This window comes from Ursus arctos, unplaced genomic scaffold, assembly GCF_023065955.2.
Source record: "Ursus arctos isolate Adak ecotype North America unplaced genomic scaffold, UrsArc2.0 scaffold_10, whole genome shotgun sequence".
Classification (NCBI taxonomy): Eukaryota; Metazoa; Chordata; class Mammalia; order Carnivora; family Ursidae; genus Ursus; species Ursus arctos.
This window is the reverse complement of record NW_026622764.1, coordinates 31,071,781-31,095,567: the sequence shown is the minus strand read 5'-3', so window position 1 is coordinate 31,095,567 and position 23,787 is coordinate 31,071,781.

Here is a 23,787-nt window from a genome sequence, read left to right as displayed (position 1 = left end):
AGGATCACTTTATTTAGAGACAATTTCACTATACATTTAAACATACTTGTATTTGATATCTTTGGACATGAAAAAAATGCAGTTATGATTAAATCCAGGTGGTAACTTTTACCAAGAATGGCCAGCTGGTCCCCGTGTTAGGGGACATCACGCCACACCAGCAGCAGCCAGGAGGGAAGCATAAATGAGTAGAAGTGAACTAGAACGTGCTGCCATGGAGAACAAGGCAGTAAAGGGCTCCAGCCAACAGTGGCATGCGAATAGCTAGCCACCCAGTGTTGCTATCACTTACTTTTTCAAGCGATGCTTAAAATTTAGATTTTTATGAGAGTTCTCTTATTTTTTAAACATTGGAAATTATCTTTCTTTTTCCTTTTCTGAAAAATTTTTGGGTCAAACAACACAAGGCTGGATCAGGCCCTCAGAAAGCCAGTTTATCCCTTGGATTTAGAAGGATTCTACAGGAGCAAAGGATTGATAATGCTGGGCAGGCAATCAATCAAACTGGAAATGTCACTCAGTGCTCTGAAATGACCAATTCACTAAGGATACAATGTAACTTCTAAGGATGCTACTATGGACTGAATATTTGTGCCCCCACCCCCCCACCCCAAATTCAGGTTAAAGTTCTTTTTTTTTTTTTTTTTTTTTAAGATTTTATTTATTTATTTGACAGAGATAGAGACAGCCAGCGAGAGAGGGAACACAAGCAGGGGGAGTGGGAGAGGAAGAAGCAGGCTCATAGAGGAGGAGCCTGATGTGGGGCTCGATCCCATAACGCCGGGATCACGCCCTGAGCCGAAGGCAGACCCTTAACCGCTGTGCCACCCAGGCGCCCCCAGGTTAAAGTTCTAATCCCAATGTGAGGCCTTTGGGAAGTAATTAGGTTTAGATAAGATTATGAAAGTGGAGCCCCCATGATGAGATTAGTATAATTATAAGAGGAGGGAGAGACCAGAGCCCCTTCTCTCTGCCATGTGAGAAAATAGGAAGGTGGTGGCCATCTATAAAGCAGGAAGAGGGCTCTCACCAACAACTAATCATATCAGCATCCTGATCTTGGACTTCAAGTCTCCAGAATTGTGGGAAATAAATGTTGCTTTTTAAAGCCATTCTGTATATAGTATTTTGTTACAGCAGCTCAAACTAAGGCAGATGCTTAACTTAAAATTACTGAGTAACTCTTGATGAAGTTCAGTATCTTTATTGCAATATTTACATTAATGTGTATTTTTAATTTCACATTAATGTTTATGATGATGATGCAATGCTCTGCTTTTATGAGCCTTTTTGTTTCCTAGGAAGAAATGTAGGAGTCACTTATGGTATTTGGCCAGGACTAGTGCCCAAATATTGTGACAGGCTGGGCCTAATAGGAACTTTGATCATGAGGTCAGCAGACAAATGTCATGGACTCTGGGCTGAACCCAATAGGGGTTTTTCCTTGTTCTATGCTTCCAAAGATTCCTTGTTGCAGAGGAAGAGGCCAGCCTAGCCTCTTCTAGACAGAACTAAGAGTAAGAAATCAGAAGGCAAGCAAGAAAAAGGTAGACCACATAGACAGAGAGACCAATCATGAGAAAACAAAGATGGAGCAAGGTACAACATGAAAGGAGGAAGCTCTGGAGGAAGTCTTGGTACCACCTGAATATCATAGCATCCCTCAGACAGATAACCTTGGTCAGCCTCGTAGAGGAGATAAAGGTATACAAATGGGTCAGACAGCATAGATTTGGAGAGACCCAGAAACTCCAAGAACGACAGTTGTGCAAAAACAGATTACTAAATAAAAGAATGAAACATGGGCAAATTTGGGTTTTGTCCTAAATTTGATACATTATAAAGAACTTCTTTTTTGAAAATAACTGGCCACAGTTGCAGATAAAATTATAGTCTCATGGTGCTCAAGGGCGCTGCTTGTAGCTGCCATTCTTAGCCTTTGCATTTAAAGATATTTTAAAAAGCATTCTTAGCCTTTGCATTTAAAGATATTTTAAAAAGCATTTTTGGCAAAAGGGTACAGATGCAACCAGGAGTAGAAAATTTATCTTCAAATGACAATTAGTGAAGCAATAGAAACATCCCCAAGAAGAACAAGATAAAGACTTTCCCAAGTCCCAAGTCATTCAGTATATTTTCTTGAAGAGGCCATTAATACAGGTCTGCAACACAGTGAGTAGCATGTATGATATTCCTCCAGTGTCATCATAATCTCAGCATGACCTTAAATCCGTGAAGCAGCATGCCCATGATGTAAACAGTGTCAAACCACAGTATAAAACTGTACCGCATTTGATATGGCCACTACCTCTTTAGAATCTAAGCTGATTTTCAAAGAATCTTTACAGGGTCATGAAATCCATTTTCTGCCTCATGTAATCACTAATTAGTCCTCTTGTAACCTCTATCCTGCCCCCCTTTTTTGTTCTGTGCTTCCTACTGAATACATAAACTATCTTGACAGGATGGTCTTTGGCTTAACTTCAACCTTTTTCATGACAGGAAACTCCAGGAAACCTTTCGTACCAGTGCGTTTTACTCTGGTAGAAAAGCTCTTTAAAGTCTACGAAGAAACTGTGGAATGCATGACCATGTGAAAAGTTTTTCCATTACCATTTTGTTCAAAATGGCTGAGTGAATTAGAAATAAAATTGTGGCTAAACCATTTAACACTAAACATTGGCATATCTATAATGTCCCTTAAATTATGCTAAAAGTTTCAGGTTAGAAAAGGGTATAAATTATTCTCCTGTTTTTCAACTGTCCTCACGTATTTTTGCTTTATATTATTTATATTGACTTTTAGTTATTTCACTTACTACATTTGAAGAAATTGTTTGTTTTGTACATTCATTCAAATGTCCCATTGAGCCTTTATGTGTCAAGTATGATACCAAATTATTCCAGCCACATAGCAGCTGTTCAGAAGCAGCTACGCCTGGTAAGTAAATGAGTAAAGAATTTTGTTTTGAATAAATACACTTTTTTTTTTTTTTTAGAGCTGTCATGGGTTGAATTGTATTCCCCCCACCAAATTCATATGTTGAAGTCTGAACCCCGAGTGCCTCAAAATGTGAGCGTATTGGCAAATGATCTTTATAGAGGTGGTCAAGTTAAATTATCATTACAATGGGTTCTAATCTACTATAAATTGGTATCCTCATAAAAAGGGAAAATTTGAATACACACAAAGGAAAGGCAACGTAAAAAGACAAAGACATATACAAGCTAAAGAACAAATTCTCCCCTTATAGCCTCAGAAAGAACGAACACTGTTGACCTTTTGATTTTAGACTTCTAGACTTCAGAACAATGAAGTGAGACAATACATTTCTGTTGATTAAGCCACCCAATCTGGTACTGTGTTACAGCAAGCTTAGCAAACTAATACACAAACATACATTTATAGTGTATTGGAATAAGCACCAAAAAAAAAAAAACAGGGATGGTTTTCATTTCCAGGCATTTGGTACTATCTGGAAACATTTTTGGTTGCCACAACTTGGGAGGGTGGGTACTACTGGAATCTAGCAGGTAGAGACCATGTATGCCACTAAATATCCTACAACATACAAGACAGCCCTCATAACAAAGAATTATCTGGGTCAAGATGCATGTAGTGTTAAATTTGAGAAATGAATGAAGCATCAGAAGTCAAGGTCTTTGTCACCTGCTGTGACTTAGTTGTCAGATGCTTAAATAATCATGAATTTTGATGTTAATGGCTATAAAAATGGAAACACCTCACAGTACATATGAAAGAAATAATGTATATGGTGGTGTACAAAGAGGAAGGTAAGTGAAAGCTAACAGCTGAAGTCATGATGCCTTTCAGCGAGAGACAGTGTTATTATGTGATGGGGCAGGGGTGAGGTGAGATTGGAAAGGTAAAGGGTTATGAACAGAGGAAGGGAGAAGGACAGTCACATATGTTATCCCACTTTTTTTTTTTTTAGATTTTATTTATTTATTTGACAGAGAGAGTGAGAGGGCACAAGCAGGGGGAAAAGCAGAGGGAGAGGGAGAAGCAGATTCCCCGCCAAGCAGGGAGTCTGATGCAGGGCTCTATCCCAGGACCCTGGGACCATGACAAAGCCGAAGGCAGACAATCATCTGAGCCACCCAGGCGCCCCCATTATCCCCACTTTAAAGCCAAATCATTGAGGGGAGGTATTTGTGTACAGAAAAGACAATTTTACCTATGGGTTAATTTTATGTAATTTTGCCTCCTATTCCATTAAGGCCAGTTTGTGGTACCTTTGTGAAAATTAGAAAGATGTACCTCCCTCTGGGAAGACAGCTCTGCAGTGCATAAAAGTCAGGCAAAGTAAAAGGTAGCCCTTCCTCCATGGTAGACACTATCCTTTCTTGGGCCAGGCTGCATGAACTGGACTTCAGTCCTCCATGCCCCCTTGACTAGGCACTTTTACGTACAGGTTTCCAGATTGCACAGCAGTGTACAGGGCCTGACTAGGGCTGTATGTACATTGCTGTTTTCAGATTAATCTACAGAATCAGTTACACTAGTATATTCCCCCTCAGATGATACGTCTACCTGTGGCCCTTGAAAGAGCAGAGGTAATAGCTACAGCTAACACCCAGGGAAGGCTGAGAGAGCTGCATAGGGAGGAGCAAAGCAAAGACTAATGGGAACATCAAGCAAGAACACATCCTTCATCACTGAAGATAAGAGGACACAAGTCAAAAGATTGGGGTTTAGATGCATAGGACCTTGCAGAAGTGTGGATTAAGGCAAAGGAGATCCATATTTCCCATATTCCCTGTGGTACTAGGAAATAGGATATGTCCAAGGAAGCCCTACCTAATAAGCTCATTAATTTCATTGAATGAATTAAATGTGATGGTTAATTTTATGTCAACTTGGCCACGGACGCCTGGGTGGTGCAGTCGTTAAGCATCTGCCTTCGGCTCAGGGCGTCATCCCGGCGTTCTGGGATCGAGCCCCACGTCAGGCTCCTTCCCTGGGAGCCTGCTTCTTCCTCTCCCACGCCCCTGCTTGTGTTCCCTCTCTCACTGGCTGTCTCTCTCTCTGTCAAATAAATAAATAGAATCTTAAAAAAAAAAACAAAACCAAAAAAACAAAAAACTTGGCCAGGCCACAGTGTCCAGACATTTGGTCAAACATTATTCTGGATGTTTCTGTGAGTATTATTTGGAATGAGATTAACATTTCTGTCAGTGGACTTTGAGTAAAGCAGAGTATACCCCTCTTGAACCAATAATGTGGCTGGGCCTCCTCTAATTAGTTGAAGGCCTTATGAACCAAAGACAGACCTCCTGAAACAGCAAGGCATTTTGCCATAAGACTGTGGTCTTGAACTTCAACTCTTTCCTGGGACTAGCCAGGCCTCCAAAATTGTGGTGAGCCAATTCCTTAAGGTGTCTCTCTCTCTCTCTTTATCTCTCTCTTTACACACACACACACACACACACACACACACACACACACACACACCCTATTGCTTCTGTTCCTCTATAGAACCCTAATACATTAAGTACCTGTTATAAATAATAAATTTAACATTTTTGATGCCAAGAATAAGCCAGGAAATACATCAGGCACTTAGCATGGGTTTTTCCATTTGAGACTCACACAATCTGGAGGTAGATACTGCTATTCTTCAAGGTATACAAATGAGGAAACTGAGGCACAGAAACGATAAGTGACTTAGCCAAGTTACTGAGCTAGAGATTTTACCACTCTGACATCAGAACACATAACCTTAGCAATGGTACTCTCGTAGTCAAAGCCAGGTACCAAGCTATGTCCAGGGGATAAACGGTAGGTTGGCATGGCATTAGAGGCATATGAAATAAATCTAGCCCTGTAGTGAGCACCCCATAAATGTTTGTTCAGCTACAGTAAAGCATAAGACATTAGACCATCAAGTTAAACAAGAACCTAATGTTGATGAAGTAAATATCATAAACTATTGTATTAGATACTCTATTATTCCTGCATCAGAAAAAGGCAGGGCAGAGTGGGCACCAAAGCCAACAGTGGCCATTTTCCCACAGTATATTCAGAAGTTGTATGGACCAGGTATGAAATTTTAAAGAGGCATTACATTGCATATAAAAGTGGCTCTACCTTACATCTGGAAATTACTGAGTCTTTGGAAAGAGTGATGCTCAGATAGTATAATGTTAGTCTCTAGAGAGAAAAACGAACTAGATTTGTTTTTTAAAATTTTTTCTCTTGTATATTTCAAGGTTTATAACTCCCAGAGAGATCCGTGTGCATCTCTGCTTGAACGCAGGCTCATTATGTTTGGAACAAAACCGGAGCAATGTGTCCTGCAGGTGTGATGTTTTTTCAAGCAAAACCATTAGTCCACCAGGACTTGCCCATTAAGCGTGTGTCTTTTTACAACCAGCTGGATCACTTCCTATTACTCATAACAGGGTTATTTACAAATGAGAAGCTGAAAGTGTAACGTCTACCTCAGTCAAGGTACTTTCTGTTCTATTAAGAATATATAAAATTAAGCAACAGAAAGGAAACACATTTCCTGCCAGTTAACGAGATGCTAGTTAAGAGCCTGAGGCAAAGCCTAGGGCCCTGAAGCTAACCTGTCATTAACTGCTAGGAAATGCCTACAGAGAGGTCACCACTGGTGATACAGGAGAGCCCAGTCCAATGTAGGGGAAATATTCACCTCTGTGTGATGGGATCACTGAAGGATGCAAGACAAACACTGAACAGTCCAAGGAATCTTTTCTCATAGTCTTCATCTGAAATCAGTTCCATCACTACAGCTTTTTTAGTGGAAAGAAAATAATAACATCCTACTTTTTCCTCCTGTTTTTTTTGTTTGTTTTTCAAAGTTTTTATTTTCTCTTCTTCTATGTAATGGCAAACTCCACATGTAGGATCTGATTACAGATCTGGACCAAACAGTAGGAATTTTAATAAAAGACCTTAAGATGAATGTCTGCTACGTTCTATACTTCATTTTGGTTATGAATTGCATACAGTGCTATTTTATTCTGTCTTGACCAAGGTTTAAAATGAAACCAAACCTCTGCAAAATACCTAACTTGGGCTAATCTTAAAGCGCTAGTAAATTTACTCCCTAGAAATATTCACAACATGCCATTCCTACTTGATTAAAGATGTGAAAAATCAATTTTGGTTTGAAACAGCCTTATGCCTTGGAGCTGATGTTGTTGATATATTTCTTTTGGCTTTGGTTTCCAAAATGTCAGCACAGATGAAGAACCTGAAAAGTAGAATGATGTGCAAGGGTCCAGGAAAAAGAAACCAGAAGGTTTTTCCTATGGCTGAGTGTCCCAAGTTCCTTGACTCCCACCCCGACACACTGTCTTGTTTCTGTGACACTTCTTATTGCTCCTCCTATGGGCTTTTCTTCACACATTTCCATTTGTTTCTCCTTGACCACCAATCCATGGGGCTTCAAGGTTCTTCAGAAGCCCCAGAAATTAACAATTAACACCAAAAGTAGTAAGGAACAATGTAAACTGTTCCCTAAGACTAAATGGAAGAACTAGGAAGGTTTTACATTATTTACCCTATGGAACCGAGTTTCTTAATTCAACATTTCTTTACCCATATATCAGTGCTTTTGCTATCAGCAAGGGGTAGGTGTTCTCAGAATCTTTCCTAATCCAGGGCTCAGAATTCCAAGTGTCACAAGCAATAACACATGCATTGTCCCAAACTCATATGGAAACCTAGTGTTAGCAGTGACTATCCCCTCAGGAGATAGTTGAGTAACTACCTCTTGTTACTTAATCATCCACTTGCTGCAGGCTGCTCATCAAAACGTCCCTTCCAGTCAATACACACTCACCCTGCAAGGAATCTGCTAAGTGAAATTTTCTCCGTTTTGATCACATATGCACTTTCAAGCATGTGGACCCCACCAACATCAGCTAGGTTTTGATTCACTTTTGAGGTAATTGTTCATGTAAAGCATTTAAAGAGGCAAAAGGAGGTGACTTTGTCAGAATGTCTTCTTAATTCAACATGGAATCCATCTTCTTGCTATGAAAAGCCTACTGCTATTATTAAGAGAAATCCAGAGGAAGTTCTTTAGTGATGCCATTCTAGTAGAGGCTCTTCTTGGTTGGGGAATTTCATTAGGTTCCTCACTCTGGTCCCAAACATTGGCAACGTGGGAGGTAGGGAGGTTAGTGCTTATTCAATTTAAAAAGGTGGGTGAAAGGAAGAGGCAGAAGAGCATGTTTTACCTAGAGTTTCCTTCTGGAGAGGAGTTAAAGAATAGCATTTCTCCCTTTTTCATCATCCTATCAAATTTCACTTCCTTATCCGGTTCAAACATCTTCACTTTTCTGGCAGTGTTGGTAAAGCAAAGACAGTTATGGAATTTGACTGTTTCAATAAGTTTTATGAGAGCAGACAATTTGACTTTGGATATAAGTATTTAAATTACCAGTTTATGACACACTGCCACCTGTGTCTTCATGTTACACAGCTAAGCATTCAAGGGCAGGTGGTTTTAAGTGACCTTTTCATGATTGCGGAAACTATCAACCGAAACTGTTGGGATTTTTCGGGGTTTTTTTTTGGGGGGGGGTGGCATGTTCATTCACACAATCAGGTAATGCAAACCTAGTCTAGTTCAAACTCTCCAACAAGCTGAATGAGGCATCTTATTCCTTATGTCTTCTCTCAAATATTGTGCTCGAGGAGAATATAGTTGTTTCATGCCACTCCATCAGGAATTACATATTCAAGGGGTGACTGGGTGGCTCAGTCAGTTGAGCACCTGACTCTTGATTTCAGCTCAGGTCATGATCTCACGGTTGTGGGATCAAGCCCAGCGTAGGGCTCCACTTTCAGTGGGGAGTCTGCTGGAGATTCTCTCGCTCCCTCTCTCAAAATAAATCTTTAAAAAAAAAGAACTACATATTCAAACCAAAGTATATCATTACCAATTAAGTAGTACTCTGTATTTACAAGATACCTTAAAGTCATTTTTAGTTCTTGTGTATGTTTGCAATTGGGATATATTAGAGCTTCCCTTTTGCAGGCAAAAAAAACGAAAACAAAAACAAAAAAAAAAACCCATACTTTTATAAGGTAAGTGATTATGAAAAATGTCACGTTCTTTAGTCAGAGAGCATTCCCCTTCAACTACTGCTTGCTACCCTCACTTAACTCCATTCTCATGGTAAGACTGGTCCTTATCTTGTGTCTAGTCTTCCATAAAATTAGTTGGTTTTGAAAATACAGATATTTTGCATGTATAATGCAGGTAAGTTTTTCAATCTAACAATCAGATCTTTGGGACAGCCTGACATGAATTTGTCAATCACTATAACTGCTCCGGCACTATTACAATTAGTTCATTGCTTGTCATTACATGTGCCAGTAAATACTTTTCTTCCAGACTGTGCTTGTTCTCGTCATTTACTAAGGCATGTACATCTCATGTCAATCCAACACTTTTTGGGCAATGACTTTAGAAAATAACTCCAAAACTTTTCTGAGGAAGCTGAGTGAGGAAGGCACTACAACCTGATTGCCCTAAAACATCAATCAAATTTCACCCAAGTTATCTAGATTAAAAATGTACATTTTATTGGGTTACAAGATGTTTTATAATCATGGATGGGTGGCCGCATGTCATAAGAATGTACAAAGATTAATGTTTTTGTTTTTAATAAAGAAACTGTTGCTAATTTGTCCTGATATGGCCTCTGCATGGCTTTCTGTAAGTTAGGGCCTAGGCACAAAAGTTAGCTAGATTCTAGTGGAGTCTAGCGACTTGATTTGCATCCATACAGGACAGCAAGAATGAAGATAGTCACTTGAAAATTATACAAGTAGAGACAGGCTTACAGGAAGAATACCTTAGAGAAAATGTTATTACTAGATGTGTACTATGTTTTAAGAAAGGAAAAAAACATTATAAGACAATATGTACAGTATGATTCTTAGTGGAAGTGAATTAGGTACTAGATATATACAGTCATTAAAGACAAAACAAAGAAAAAGTAGAGATTTTTAGACTTAGAGAGTTAACAATAATATCTTCATCATCTTTTCTCTTTGACCATATTACCACTACTTGTAGTTTTCTTGGAACTAGTTAAGTGGATTCATAATTGTATCATTTAAGTTTGGTGAAACTAAAGGAAGATAAACCACACAAGACTGTGAGAGTGTTTTAAAGCCACCTGTCAAAGAAACTACAGCTTGCAGCTAAGATTAATCATCTACACTCAAGCAAGTAATTAAGTGGCAGAACTGACATCTCCTACTCCTATATAAGATCTGCACCAACCATATCACACCTTGGAAGCAATAACCATCTGATTATTCAAATACTCAACGAAGAGTATTTGGAGTATGTGTGTTACACATATTTGAGAAAGATCAAGTGCATTCTGTGCCTGAAGATATTAATGATAGTATAAAGCTATCACATTAGCAACATATAAAAAAATGAACTTTCAAGACAAAGATAGAACATGACAATTTTAAGGGATGTTTAAGTCATGTCATATGGAGTACAGCATTTTATCAGATTTCTCCATGAAACCTTATGACATGTGTTTAAAAATCTCTTAAGGTTCCTTCACTACTTTGTGAAAACCCAGTGCCAAGCACCAATGAGGAAACTCTTTCCTGCAATAGTAAATGGACAGCAATGACTTAATGAGAACAGAGACACAGTCTAAAACACGGTCAAAGATTATTTCTTTTTCAGCAAATACTGCTAGGAGATTGAAGATACTGCCAAAGACTGAAGTATTGAAATAAGTCACATATCACATAGTGAAAGATTTGTTCCTTTGAATGAAATGATGGGTTATAGTATATTTCAGCTTATGGCATTTGTTATGTGTGGTTTCGGTAATAACAGGTACAAAGAACTACTCTTTTTGTGTGAGGCACTAAAGGTAGTTGTCTGTGACTGGACTGGAGACGGGGATTTGCATTAAGAACTCAGATATAGTCTGCCTGTGAAATTCATTCATTGCATCATTCATAGAGCAGCTGTTGCAGCCAAGAGTTGAAACCAGCAGCAGATAAACTCAATAAACTGCTACAAGATGTCAATCAAGGCTCCCGAAGCAGAGAGCCAACCACGTGCAAATACAGTATGAATAATAACACCTTGGAGCTGGGCCACAGTGGAGCCCTTGCTTTAGGTCTGGCCCCAGCCGCCCATTGCAGAAGGGGATTTCTTCAAGTATGGAGGAATCTTCCAATATTTAATGGCATGAGAGTAAACATACACAAGTCTTTTGAAGAACTCAGAGATTCAATGGCTAGCTCACAGCAAGGTACCGGACAGGGTTACCAATTAAATGAAGTTTTTACGAAGTTTTTGTTTTAGAAAATTCATGGTATGAAAAGAATATTTTGGAAACTGATGCTTAAAAATATTTCCATCTTTGGGGTGCCTGGGTGACTCAGTCGGTTGGGCATCTGCCTTCAGCTCAGGTCAAGATCCCAGGGTCTTATTTATAGAGCCTGGCTTCAGGCATCAGGCTCCCTGCTCAGCGGGGAGTGTGCTTCTCCCTCTGCCTTTTCCCGTTTGTGCTCGCTCTCTCTCTGTCAAATAAATAAATAAAATCTTTAAAAAAAAATTCCATCTTTTGTGGGATTTTTATCATTGAAAATGATACAAATAAGCCACTCAGAAAAATTCTTATTTGCACAGCTGGAAAACTTGAAAATGGGCCCTTCTAATCTGTTTTGAGTTTCCAAATAAAGAGTCTCAGTAAAAAATATACCTACTAGTTAAAAATACTAAAATATAGGTGTGCCTGGGTGGTTTAGTCAGCTGAGCATCTGACTCTTGATTGTGGCTCAGGTCACAATCTCAGGGTGGTGACATTAATCCCTGTGTCGGGCTCCCCACTGAGTGGTGAATTGGCTTGGGATTCTTTCTCCTTCTCCCTCTGCCCCTGCCTCCCAATAAATAAATAAATAAATAAATAAATAAATAAATAAATAAACAAACCTTTAAAAAAATACTAAAATCTTTTAAACCCAGCAGGTACTACAGGAAAAAATGGATACTTATTACCTTATTTTTAACAAATGCTTTAGAAAATTAGGGATGAAATCGAAAAATACATTTTATTATTCCGTAGACAGAACCACTTAGATCTACCTTTGTGGAAAAATATTTTTCAGCTGTAAAAGCCTTAAAATATAGTATCAAAATAAACCTCTAGAACCAGACTTGAAGTTGCTATATCATGAAGTGCTCAATGGAGACTTAAAAACACAAAGTTCAGTTATATTGCTCTAGTTTTAATAAATTTTTTGGGTGCAATAGTATTTTGTGCTGGTAAAAAAAACTTCAAAATTTAATGTTTACTTCGACTTTTGCCAATCTCCTGAAATTTCTATTTCATGTATATTTCTACATTTAATTCTAGTTAATTATATTAGTTCAGTAGCATAAGTAAAAAATGATTATATATAAAAATGTTTTTATTTATTTGGAGTTCTAGAAGTTTACCTAATAGGATATGTAATTTTAAAAATGCAGTCAACTGGTCTTCATGATAGATATGTTCAAAATTTAAACATATTAAGAGAATGTTTAAAGGAAAGTCCCTTTCATATTATAAGTAACCATATCTAAACCAATTTATTTTTTATATGGATTAGGTCACAAGTTAAAAAGATAGTTCCCCAGGCTAATATTATTCCTCCCAATTGTGTCATGCCTTTTTGATAAACATTGTTTTTGCTGCTGTGAAGGTTTCCAGGACCTCACTGGTCTGGCAGTACAGTCAGAACACCAGGAAAACAGTGTATGTTTCAGAAAGAGATCATTTCCCAAAATGAGACTGTGATCTCCAGAGAGAACAAGACCTTTATTTTCTTAAGCCTTCTGATAGCTCATGCTTCTGTTTAAATGCCAACACTCTATAAAAATCACAGCCATTTATCTTACAATTCAAGAATTCTCTACAGTTGCCACATAGCAGTTTTATTACAGAAAAAAATGGGAAGTAAATTTCTTCACTATCCCCAAATCGGATAATGGAATTCACATCTTTCTCCTTGTCTATGTTATTTATCTGGGACTTTCTGGTAAGTACTCTGTACTTCATGTGAGCGTCAGATCGGGCACACAAAGTGAATATTTGACTTTGGAATGGGGAGATTGTTTTCCATTTGTTTGCTAACAGCTGTAAGTGTATTTTAAAGTCACAATTAACCATCAGTAAGATCACATTATTCTTAGAGGATTAAAGGGTCATTTTAACATATATATTAAAGGTTCATTTTACGTATGTATATTTATATATGTATATATATATATATTTCCATTATGCTTTGAAATTTTGAAAAACACTTTTCTTATAGTATAATAAATATTCACTGTAAAAAAATAATAAAATAATGAAATAATGTGAAACAATGAACTCTCATATAAAATGGGTGGAAGAATAAATGGTTAGCCACCTGGAAAAACAATTTGGGATTTTCTAGTAAAATTAGAAATATGTACCCCTATGACCTAACAATTCTACTTCTAGGTACATGCCCCAGAGAAACCTTACCACCAAGCACCAGGACATAAAATCATCTTCTTAGCAGTACCATTCATAATTGCTTTAAACTGCCAACAAATAAAATGGCCATGGAAAGTAGAATCCATTATTGAAAGTTCACATGTACAATACTGTACAGCAGAAGGGAAACAAATGAACTACAGCTACACATTATGTGGAATATTGCATAGAAATGTAAATAAATGAACTACTGCTACATGCTATGGGAAATACCAAAAAGAAATGGGAAGAAATGAAAGCTACATGCTTCATGGAATACTGTATAGGACTGAAAAGTAAATGCCAACTGCAAACTTTATTTATGTGGAATGAGGTATTTGTTCACATGGATCCATCTCACAAACAATGTTAAGAAAAAATACGAGTCACAAAACCATTCCCATTTATTACATCTAAAACAAGAACAGAACTAAACTATATTTTAAAGATATATTTTTATAAAACATAGACATGGGTCTAAAGATATATAACAAGTGAATGGTTATCCCAAATCAGGATAATGGTTATCTCTTATCCTGGTCAGTTCATGTTGCTATAACAAAAATACCATAGACTAATAGCTTAAACAACAAACCTTTATTTCTCACAGTTTTGGAAGCTGGCAAGTCTAAGATCAAGGTGTCAAAAGATCTCACTTCTGGTGAAAGCCCACTTCCTGGCATGTACACAGTCACCTTCTCCCTGAACCTTCACGTGGCCAAGAAAGAAAGCATCTCTCCCATGCCCCTTTTTAAAAGGGCACTAATCCCATTCTTAAGGTTTCTACCCTCATGATCTAATTACTTCCCAATGGCTCCACCCTCCAAATACCAACACATTGGAGACTAGGCTTCAGCATATGAATTTGGAGGTAGGGGGGAGAGACAAATATTCACTCCATAGCATCTTTAGACAAAAGGGAGAGAAATGTGACTACTGAAGGGCATATAGGGTGTTTTTTCACTCAAAAGTAAGATGTTGATGGAGTTATGCTTAATATATGACAATCTACCTAAATAATCACAGCATTCACCTCTATATTTACTAGAATATCCACTCAAAATAGATATAAATGAGAAATGACACAAGATTTTCTAAATCTTAGTAACAGGTTATTTGAAAGACACTTAAAAAAACTAAGGTTATATCAGTTAGGGATTGTATTCATCTGCAAGTAACAGAAAATAAGACTAACAGTGGCTCATCGTATACAATAAATCTTGAGTTAGCAGCCAGGGCTGATACAGTGGCTCTGTGTCATCAAGGACCAGCCTTCTTATTTTTTCCTGCTTTGCGGTTCTCTATAAGGCTTTTTGTCTTCATGGTAGCATAATGGCTGCTGCACTGCAGGTCATCACATCCAAAATCTAGGCAATAAAATCATGACAACAAATGACTTGAGTCTGTTTCAACTCATACCTGGCATTGCAACAGCTATCTTGCTACCATGAAGACAAAAGTCACATGCTGAAGACAGCAGAGGAAAAAAACGAGACAAGATCTTTGCATCCTCCTCCTTTGGAAGAGGTGTTTAGAAAAGGGTATGAATATGAAAATAAAACATTTTGCTTTTTATGAGTATTAGGGCAATTGTGGAAATCACTATGCAGATTAAAGGAAATTAGGGCCTATAATTATTTTTCTTTCTGCTCTCATATTTACAACTTTTTTTCTTCATACATCCAGTGAATTTATACCCCCTTATAACTATTGAGAGGGCTGCAAGGAGCTGAAAGGGTAAGTAAAATCAGTTTCAGTAAGATCTTCCTCTCTTCTTCTCTCTTTTTTAAAGCATTCCTATGCATTCGGGTTCCACAAATAATTTGATTCTGAGGGAGTAGGAGAACTCAGCTTCCATGCAGAAATGCAGAGTCCCTGGCTGTGACATTATTTGGATCTATCCTTGTTCCCAACAAATCATTCTATCTAAGTTCCTAGAACATGAATTTTTTTAAGACCTTTTTTTTTTTAAGATTTTATTTATTTGAGAGAGAGAGAGCGCGAGCACAAGCAGGGGGAGTGGCAGAGGGAGACGGAGAAGCAGACTCCCTGCTGAGAGGGAGCCCGATGTGGGACTCAACCCCAGGACCCTGAGATCATGACCTGAGCTGAAGGCAGACACTTAACCGAATAAGCTACCCAGGTGCCCCATCCTAGAACATGATTAATATCATGGGAGCCCAAATGTTTCATCTACATAATGGTCTTCTGGACTTCTCCTGAACCTGACTTTAAGATAACTGTGAACTTCAGATGCCTAATTCCTTCTTGAAGGAACAAGCATTTGAATTTCCACCCTTCTCACATCTTCTCCAGGATGAAAACAAAAACAAATAAGTACACTGAAAGTGTACAGAACCCTAGAAATATGGAGGTGAATACTTCAGAATTATCTGAACTCTTTCCATTTCCATAAAGACTTAAAAGCATTATGACAAAAGCATGTGGTAAGACCAATATGGGCTGTGGAGACAACCCTAATGCTGTTATTTACCAGTTATATAAGTTTCTGAAGCTTCTTATTCTTCATCTGCTAAATTAAGAGAATAAAACCTATTTCATAGGGTGATTATAAGGATTATCTGAAAACAACATGTCTCATGCTTCTCAAAATTCCTCAGAGTGCTTTGCTTTGAGCCAGGAAAAATCATGGTGTAGCCTCCTGGAACATAAATTTTATTCTAAGATTGAGGAGTAAGGGAAGTTAAAGTAATTTGACTCATAAATAATGTAAAACATTGATTAGATATTAAAACAAGCAGATATCATAGAGTTCAAGATTCACATGAATATATAAGCTAAAACAGAAAACTTCAAAGAATTTGACTTTCAGTGAGCTGCCGCAAATTTCATGCTTCTCCATTATGTATACTTTGGTGACAATTTTTAGAAGCAATGTATGCATGCCTTGTACATTGTCAAGCACTTAATACTCAATAGCAGTAAAGAAAATTTCCTTATCTGGGTAAAATTTCTTTTTTAATGGAAATTCCTTATGAAGTTATTAGCATTATACATCACACCAAGTATAATATAGTCACAAAGAAGAGTGTATAATGATAAATCAGATAAATGATAAAAAGCATAACATGTGTGACAATCAATAACCCCTTGAACCTGGTAGACTATGAAAGAAATGGGATATGGAGGGGATCAAGAACTTGGGGGAGGGTTGATTGCCCAAGCCAAAGAAAGACACTATTTGTCCCACATAACCATTTGCTTTCTAAAATAGCTACCCGCAACTTCTTTACCAAAATATGTACAGACATTGGTTGGTGAAAACAGAGAGATACATTAGCTTGCTAATAAACTCTTAACTTGGCAACTCGGTGCTTAAAGGAATAGGAAAAATGTACACCTTTCTCTTTTCATCCTTTGTATCATCTTCACAGATATAGCAAGTAATCCTAGATTAGTTTTACAGTTTTGTAAGTAGCTACAGAAATCAATGTTTTTAAACAGGATTGCAATTTACTAGAACATAATGCAAAATTCAGCTGACCAACTCAAAATTTTTGTTAAATATAATAAAGTATTTTAGTGAAATTGAATAGAATATTTAAAAAAAAGATAGAGAGCTTTTATTTAGTAAAAGTAAAGATTGTTTCTAGAAACTTTTGCTTCAGTTATCTGTGAACTGGTTCTTTATGTGTGTATCTCAGGCTGGCCCCTATGTAAAATGAATTGTGTATTGTGGGTGGGAGGCAAAACTTGAGAGACCCTGATGGAAAGTACCCATTGATTTTATAGAAAATGAAACTGAAGCCCAGGAGTTTATAGGCTTTGCACAAGCCAAGTGTGAATTTTTTGCTAATGTTAGGTCTTAAAGTAAAACTCAGGTCTCCTGATTCATCCCAAATTAATTTTTTGGTTTCTGCCAAATTTTTCTATATCGCCAACTAATCAAAAGCCTTGAAATCTTATTTCTAATTTTCTTTAGGAAATACCTTAAATAAGCACCCCAAGTTTTCATGTTAAAATACTTTCATTTGGAAAAATATGAGAAACGAGGTTTATCCTCAAAGTCTTTGCCTCTTTTCATAAAAAGTTTGTGGTAGGCGATCTCTGAGATGGCCCCCAATGATCCACCTTCTGGTATTTATGCCCTTGTGTAATCCCCTGCCTTTGAAGCTGGGCTAGACCCAGCCACTCACTTCTAATGAATAGAATGCCACAAAAGTGATGTTACGTCCAAGGTTATATTCAAGGAGACTGAAACTTCCATCACACTTGCTCTTTCTCTTGCTCTCTCTGATAGAGCCAGCTGCCCTCTGTTAACTGCCCAATGGAGTGGCCTATGTGGGAATGAACTAAGGGAACCTCTAGCACACCATTAGGTGAGTAAGGCCCTCAGCCCAACTGGTGAATCCTGCTGACAACCAGATGAGTGAGCCTGGGAGCTTCCTGCTTCAGTAAGCAGGAGTGAAGACCACAGCTCCAGCCCATACCTTGATTACAGTCTCGTGGCAGACCCTGAGCTAGCAGACCCATCTCATCTACCTATCAATTCTTGATCCACAGACACGGTAGAAAATAAATGTTTGTAATTTCAAGCCACTAGGTTTAGGGTAATTTGTTATGAAGCAATAGAGAAGTAACACACCATTTTTCCCCCATTGGCATATGAAAAAAAATAGGTAAAATAGTGATGATTTTTCCCACCAATAAAAGAAATGGTCATAGTGGCTTTTAACATAAATAACCTCAGGGGGCTGGCAAAATGGAAAATGAGGAAAAGTGAAGCAGAGGCATAGGAGACTATAATGTGAATATAGGATTGATAATAATAAGTTACAAAAGGTAATGCGATCTTCAAATGTTTGAAAAATTATATAGGCACGGGGCGCCTGGGTGGCACAGCAGTTGGGCGTCTGCCTTCGGCTCAGGGCGTGATCCCGGCGTTATGGGATCGAGCCCCACATCAGGCTCCTCCGCTATGAGCCTGCTTCTTCCTCTCCCACTCCCCCTGCTTGTGTTCCCTCTCTCGCTGGCTGTCTCTATCTCTGTCGAATAAATAAATAAAATCTTAAAAAAAAAAAGAAAAATTATATAGGCAAGTGTTGATAAAGATACAGAAATTAGAAAACCTCATACTTTGCTGATGAGGATACAAAATGGTACCACCACTGTGGAAAAGAGTTTGGGGTTTCCTCAAAGTGTTACACATAGAATTCCTATTTAATCTCAGCAATTCTACTCCTGGGCACACACCCAAGAAAATTAAAAACACATGTCCATACAAATATTTACATGTGAATAATGTTGCTATGAACATTCCAACAGTCAAAAAGTAGAAACAACCCAAGTGCCCATTAACAAATGAAGGGATGAATAAAATGTGGTCTACCCCATACCATGAATTATTATTTAGCCATAAAAAGGAATGAGGTACCAATACATGCTTACGACATGGGTGAACCTTGAAAATGCTAAATGGAAGAAACCAACACTAAAGGCCTCACATTGTATGATTCAGTGTATATGAAATGCCCCAAACAGGCAAATCCATAGAGACAAAAAATAGATTACTAGTTGCCGGGGCTGGAGCGGGTAGGGAATGTGGTGTGACTGCTTAATGAGTATTGGTGAAAATATTCTGGAATTAGTGAATGGTTGCACAATACCAAAATACTAAAGACCACTTGAGTTGCACACTTAAAAGTTAAAATTGTGAATATGAGGTTATGTGAATTTTATCTCAATTCCTTTAAAAAAGCAGTAGGAGATGATGGAATGATAATAAGGGGTAGGGGAATGAAGCAAAACTGAGGGAAAGAATTCTATGTTATTGATTCTTCTCCTCTGGAAAGAACTGCTGTTGGCTTGGAGCAGTCACTAATCCAGTGAGGACCAGCAGTGCCGTGTAAGCTGATTCCATGGGGATCACCCATCTGATTCATCACACTACCACAACAGTAACTACTTCCAGGCAGGAATGTATTCTATCCTATGTTCCCATTAAACAGCAAACCCACTTCTTCCCTCAGCCATCCAAACTTTTTTTTTCCTTTCATCTTTACAGTACATTAAGGCCAGAGACTTATTTTCTCATTTCTTCCCATGTAAAATTTTATAGGGGTCAGACATTTTATTCTTTCCAAATTATTCTCTAATGGAATTTTGTAGATAACCTACTAGATAGGAAATTCTTTGAAGTGCTTGAGGAAAAATTAAAAGTCTGCCATTAGGTCATAAAAGGAGAAAGGAACATTCCTTTGAGCAGAAGCATTTAATCAGGATCCCAGATAGAAGGAAATTTGATGTGTAAAGGATGAATCATTTTGTTATATTTCAGGAAGGAGTGCTCTGAAGCTGAAACAATTTATTAGGTTTTTACAAACTTTAAGTATATATAGATTATAAAGTCTCCCATGGCTAGTTCTGGATTCCTTCTTCCTTCCCACACCCCATACCTAACCTCTGAGTCTAAGGCTGTTTCTCTTATAATTATAATGGCAGTATTTTTTTTAAGGTTTATTTGAGAGAGCATGTGAGCAGGCACACATGTGAACGCCTATGGGACACATGAGTGGGGAGAGGGGCAGAGGGAGAAAAGCAGACTCCTGGGTGAGTGCAGAGCCCAGGATGACATGGGGCACTACATCCTTGATGCCCGATGCCAGGCTTGATCCCAAGACCCATGAGATCATGACCTGAGCTGAAATCAAGAGTCAGATGTTTAACCAACTGAGCCACCCAGGTACCCCATGGCAATTCTAATTTCTCAACCTAAGCCCTCACCATTTCTTGGCTAGTTTTTTTGAATAATTCCTAACAGGCTCTGGACTTTAAATCTGTCTACCAGATTAGGAGCTTGCTCTAATCCCTACTATGAAATCAAATAATTTTTCTAAAAGATAAGTACGATAGGTCATTTCAAGTATTCTTTTTCACTAGAGGCAGTGAACTCTTACCAGGTCAAACCATTAAGTGGATCTCAAACTATTTTTTTTCCCCAAGGAAGCACAGAAAACACTAGAAGACAGAAAAGGAAAGGTAATAGGAAAAAGGAAGAGGAAAGATGAAGGACATACTCTATTAATTCCAAGTCTTGTTTCAGGTGACTTGTTTTAATTACAATTTAAAAAATGTTTAATTACAGTTTATTTAAAATCTCCTACTGTCAGGGTCAGAAAACTTTGAACGCTACTGATCAAGGAAAATCAAGGTTTAGGCTGATTTACAAAACCAGTTTCATCGGGCTTTTGCCTGCCTCTCCAACCCTTTTTGGTCCCTCCAGGTCCTCTCACCCCTTTGGTATTCAAAGGAAGTCTTCCCCTACCTTATCTGGCAAATGAGTACTTACCCTTCAAGAGGCAATTCAAATGTTTTCTCCATAGACAGCTGCTCAACTTCCAGGCAGGAAGCAACATTTCCTGTTCCAAGCTGCCATCAACCCTATTATAAGACCCCTTATCACACTGTAATCATTTGCTGATATACTTGCTTTTCTAAGGCTTCTAAAAGGCAAAATTCTGAGCAAACACATTATCTGACTTGTACTAAGTGTTCAATAAATGAATATAAAATGTATGACTAAGTAAAGCTTAAATATTCTTCTGTTTACATACCATTATACTGCCTCTTGATTGAGGTATTCCTTCAGAACCTTTGCCATTTATGCCACAAAATTAGCAAGGGCTTGAGGACATTACTATCCATCACCAATTACACAGGTTGTGCGGCTTCTCACCCCACGGTTTACCACGTAGGGTTTAGCTGCAGTGGAGGAAACGTTCAGCACTAGTTCAGCGTCCAAGTGCTCATGTGCAAAGCCTAGCTCCATAACTTCCTAGCTGTGACTTCAGGGAAATTACACAGCAGCTCTTTGCTTCAGGCACCTAATCTGATGATAATAGTAAGGTTTAAATTATTTAATACCTATAAAGACCATAGAACCGTCCCTAGCACATAGGAAGGGGTCAATAAATATTAGCTATAGTTATTGCCCAAGTAAGAAGCAGAAAGTCAATACATATAATTCAGAGCTTCTACGCTAATGACTTTCAATTTGAGAAGCACTATTTAATTTATCTGAAAACCTATTTGTTCTCTCTGTCCTCAGCTCCCTGATACGTATGGCATACTTTCCTATCACAGTCTCATAGTCACATGGGCCTCTTGTTGTACCTCAGGTTCAGCTACTGCGGATGTTAACTACTTATCTCTGAATTGCCTTCCAGGCTGTATATCATAAAGTCTACATTTAATTCAAACCAGGTCAAACAGTTCTCAAATATTGAGGGGGAAAAAAAACCCTAGTTGTTTCACAGGATGAGATAACAAATTCATTTTTTTTTTCCTTTGGTCAAGATTTCATATTTCTGTTTTAGGACTGATAGGTATGCTGATCGCCAGTCTGTCATAGCTGATTTATTAATTTGCAGGTGCTATTTGTGTTCTATTCCTTACCTGGGTAATGGTCTATATAAGTGACTTTTATGAGTACTCCTTGCTCTGAGCCCTTATGACTTGTGAATGTTATACTTCAATAAACATTTAGTTTTAAAAAACCAACCTTATACAACCTTATTCATGCCCTATTAATCTTTGTCTTATATGTCAGAGTGCTCTGCCTGTTACAGTATTTCCAGTGAGAGAGAGCTCATCTCAAACCTCTCCCCAAAAACATTTTCCCTTCACTAGCTAACCACAGTACTACCCACTCAATTCCCTAACCAAAAACCACGGAGTAAAAATTGATTCCCCATCTCCATTATCACCATGAATACCCAAATCAATCAAGTCTCATTAATTCTACTTCTAAAATATCTCTCAATGCCCATAAAATGCTTTGTCACTCCCAAGGTCAGTACCCTAACCCTGGCTCTCAGGATTTTTCATTTGGATTACTGCAAATGCCTATTGACTTAACTCCTGACTCATGGTTGTCTTCAACCAATCCTCTTCAATACTACCAGGGTCTCTTTTCTATGAATCACACGTGATCATGCAGTTTATACACTTAAATGTAATTAATGTCTTTCCAATACCTGTAAAATAAAGTGTAAGCCTTTTAAAAGGGTATATTCAAGTCTTCCCTTGAATTATCCCATCTTACTTTTCCAAGGTCATCTCCAGCTATCACCCAACCCAATCACTATCCACCGTGGGTTTCTGTTACATGTATATTTCTCATCATTTCCCAAGACTCTAATGTACGTTCATACCTTTATGCATTTCTCCACTTAGAAAAATCTTGCTCATTCTTCAAGTTTCAGTTCAAATACCACTTGTTCTGAGCCTTTCCCTTACGTGCCCTGCATTTCCACAAAGAATAATTAACCTTCCAAGTATCCTCACTTGCCTAACTCTCCCTTCACATTTTTTTAGCATTACCATGCAATATCTTTGTTAGCTGTTTACATATTCATCTGTGCATAAAAGGGTTTTGAGCATCACTTATATGCCAGGATCTCTTCTGGTTCCTTGGAATTAAATTATAAGTAGACTAGGTAGAGTCTGTTCTATTTTGTCCTCTAGACTAAGCTGCTTGAAGTTAGAGAACATATTATTCATCTTCGCATCTTCAGGTTTGTCTAGAGCCTAGCATCTAATTAGTAAATTTTCAATTGAATGTATGCTCTCTCAGGATTAGAGACCTGTAGCCTGGGTACCTGAAAAAGATCTACTTTTTTTTTTTTTTTTAGTTAATGTAAGCATTAATATTTAATAATTCAACCAATTAATTTTATTTTCTATCCCAGGATCAGTGCCCTAATACAGATATTGGATTATCTTCTAAAGAATATCAAACAGTGCTTTGTTAAGTGAACCTAGTTTTCAATAATTTGCTGCCGTTGACTTGAATCAGTGTTCTAAGAATATTCAGAAATATTTCAGGCTTTGTTTGAATTCTCTAAATCTTCCAGAATTTAAAGGCCATTGCTGAGTTACTTAAGTTTAGGACGGCAAATAATCCTTGATGACCAGACTTTTCAGTGGGATTCCCTGCCTTTTTCTTCCCACAAGCATCATTGATGTCTTTTTTGTACACTCAGACATGCCCAGTTTTCAAACCAATCTATGTTAGACTGAAGCAATCCATTAGCAGCCTCTCCTAATCACCTGGAGCCTTCCATGAGTTGGATGACATCTGATTCCCTGTTTGACCACTGGGTCATTCTTTCCATTTTTCGAGGCTATCCCTACTATCCGGACAACCTGGTTATTAGTTGTAACTGAAACCTTGACTTGAGAAATTGCCCATCAGGCCTAAAACCCAGTTCCTTTCTCATAAACAGAATT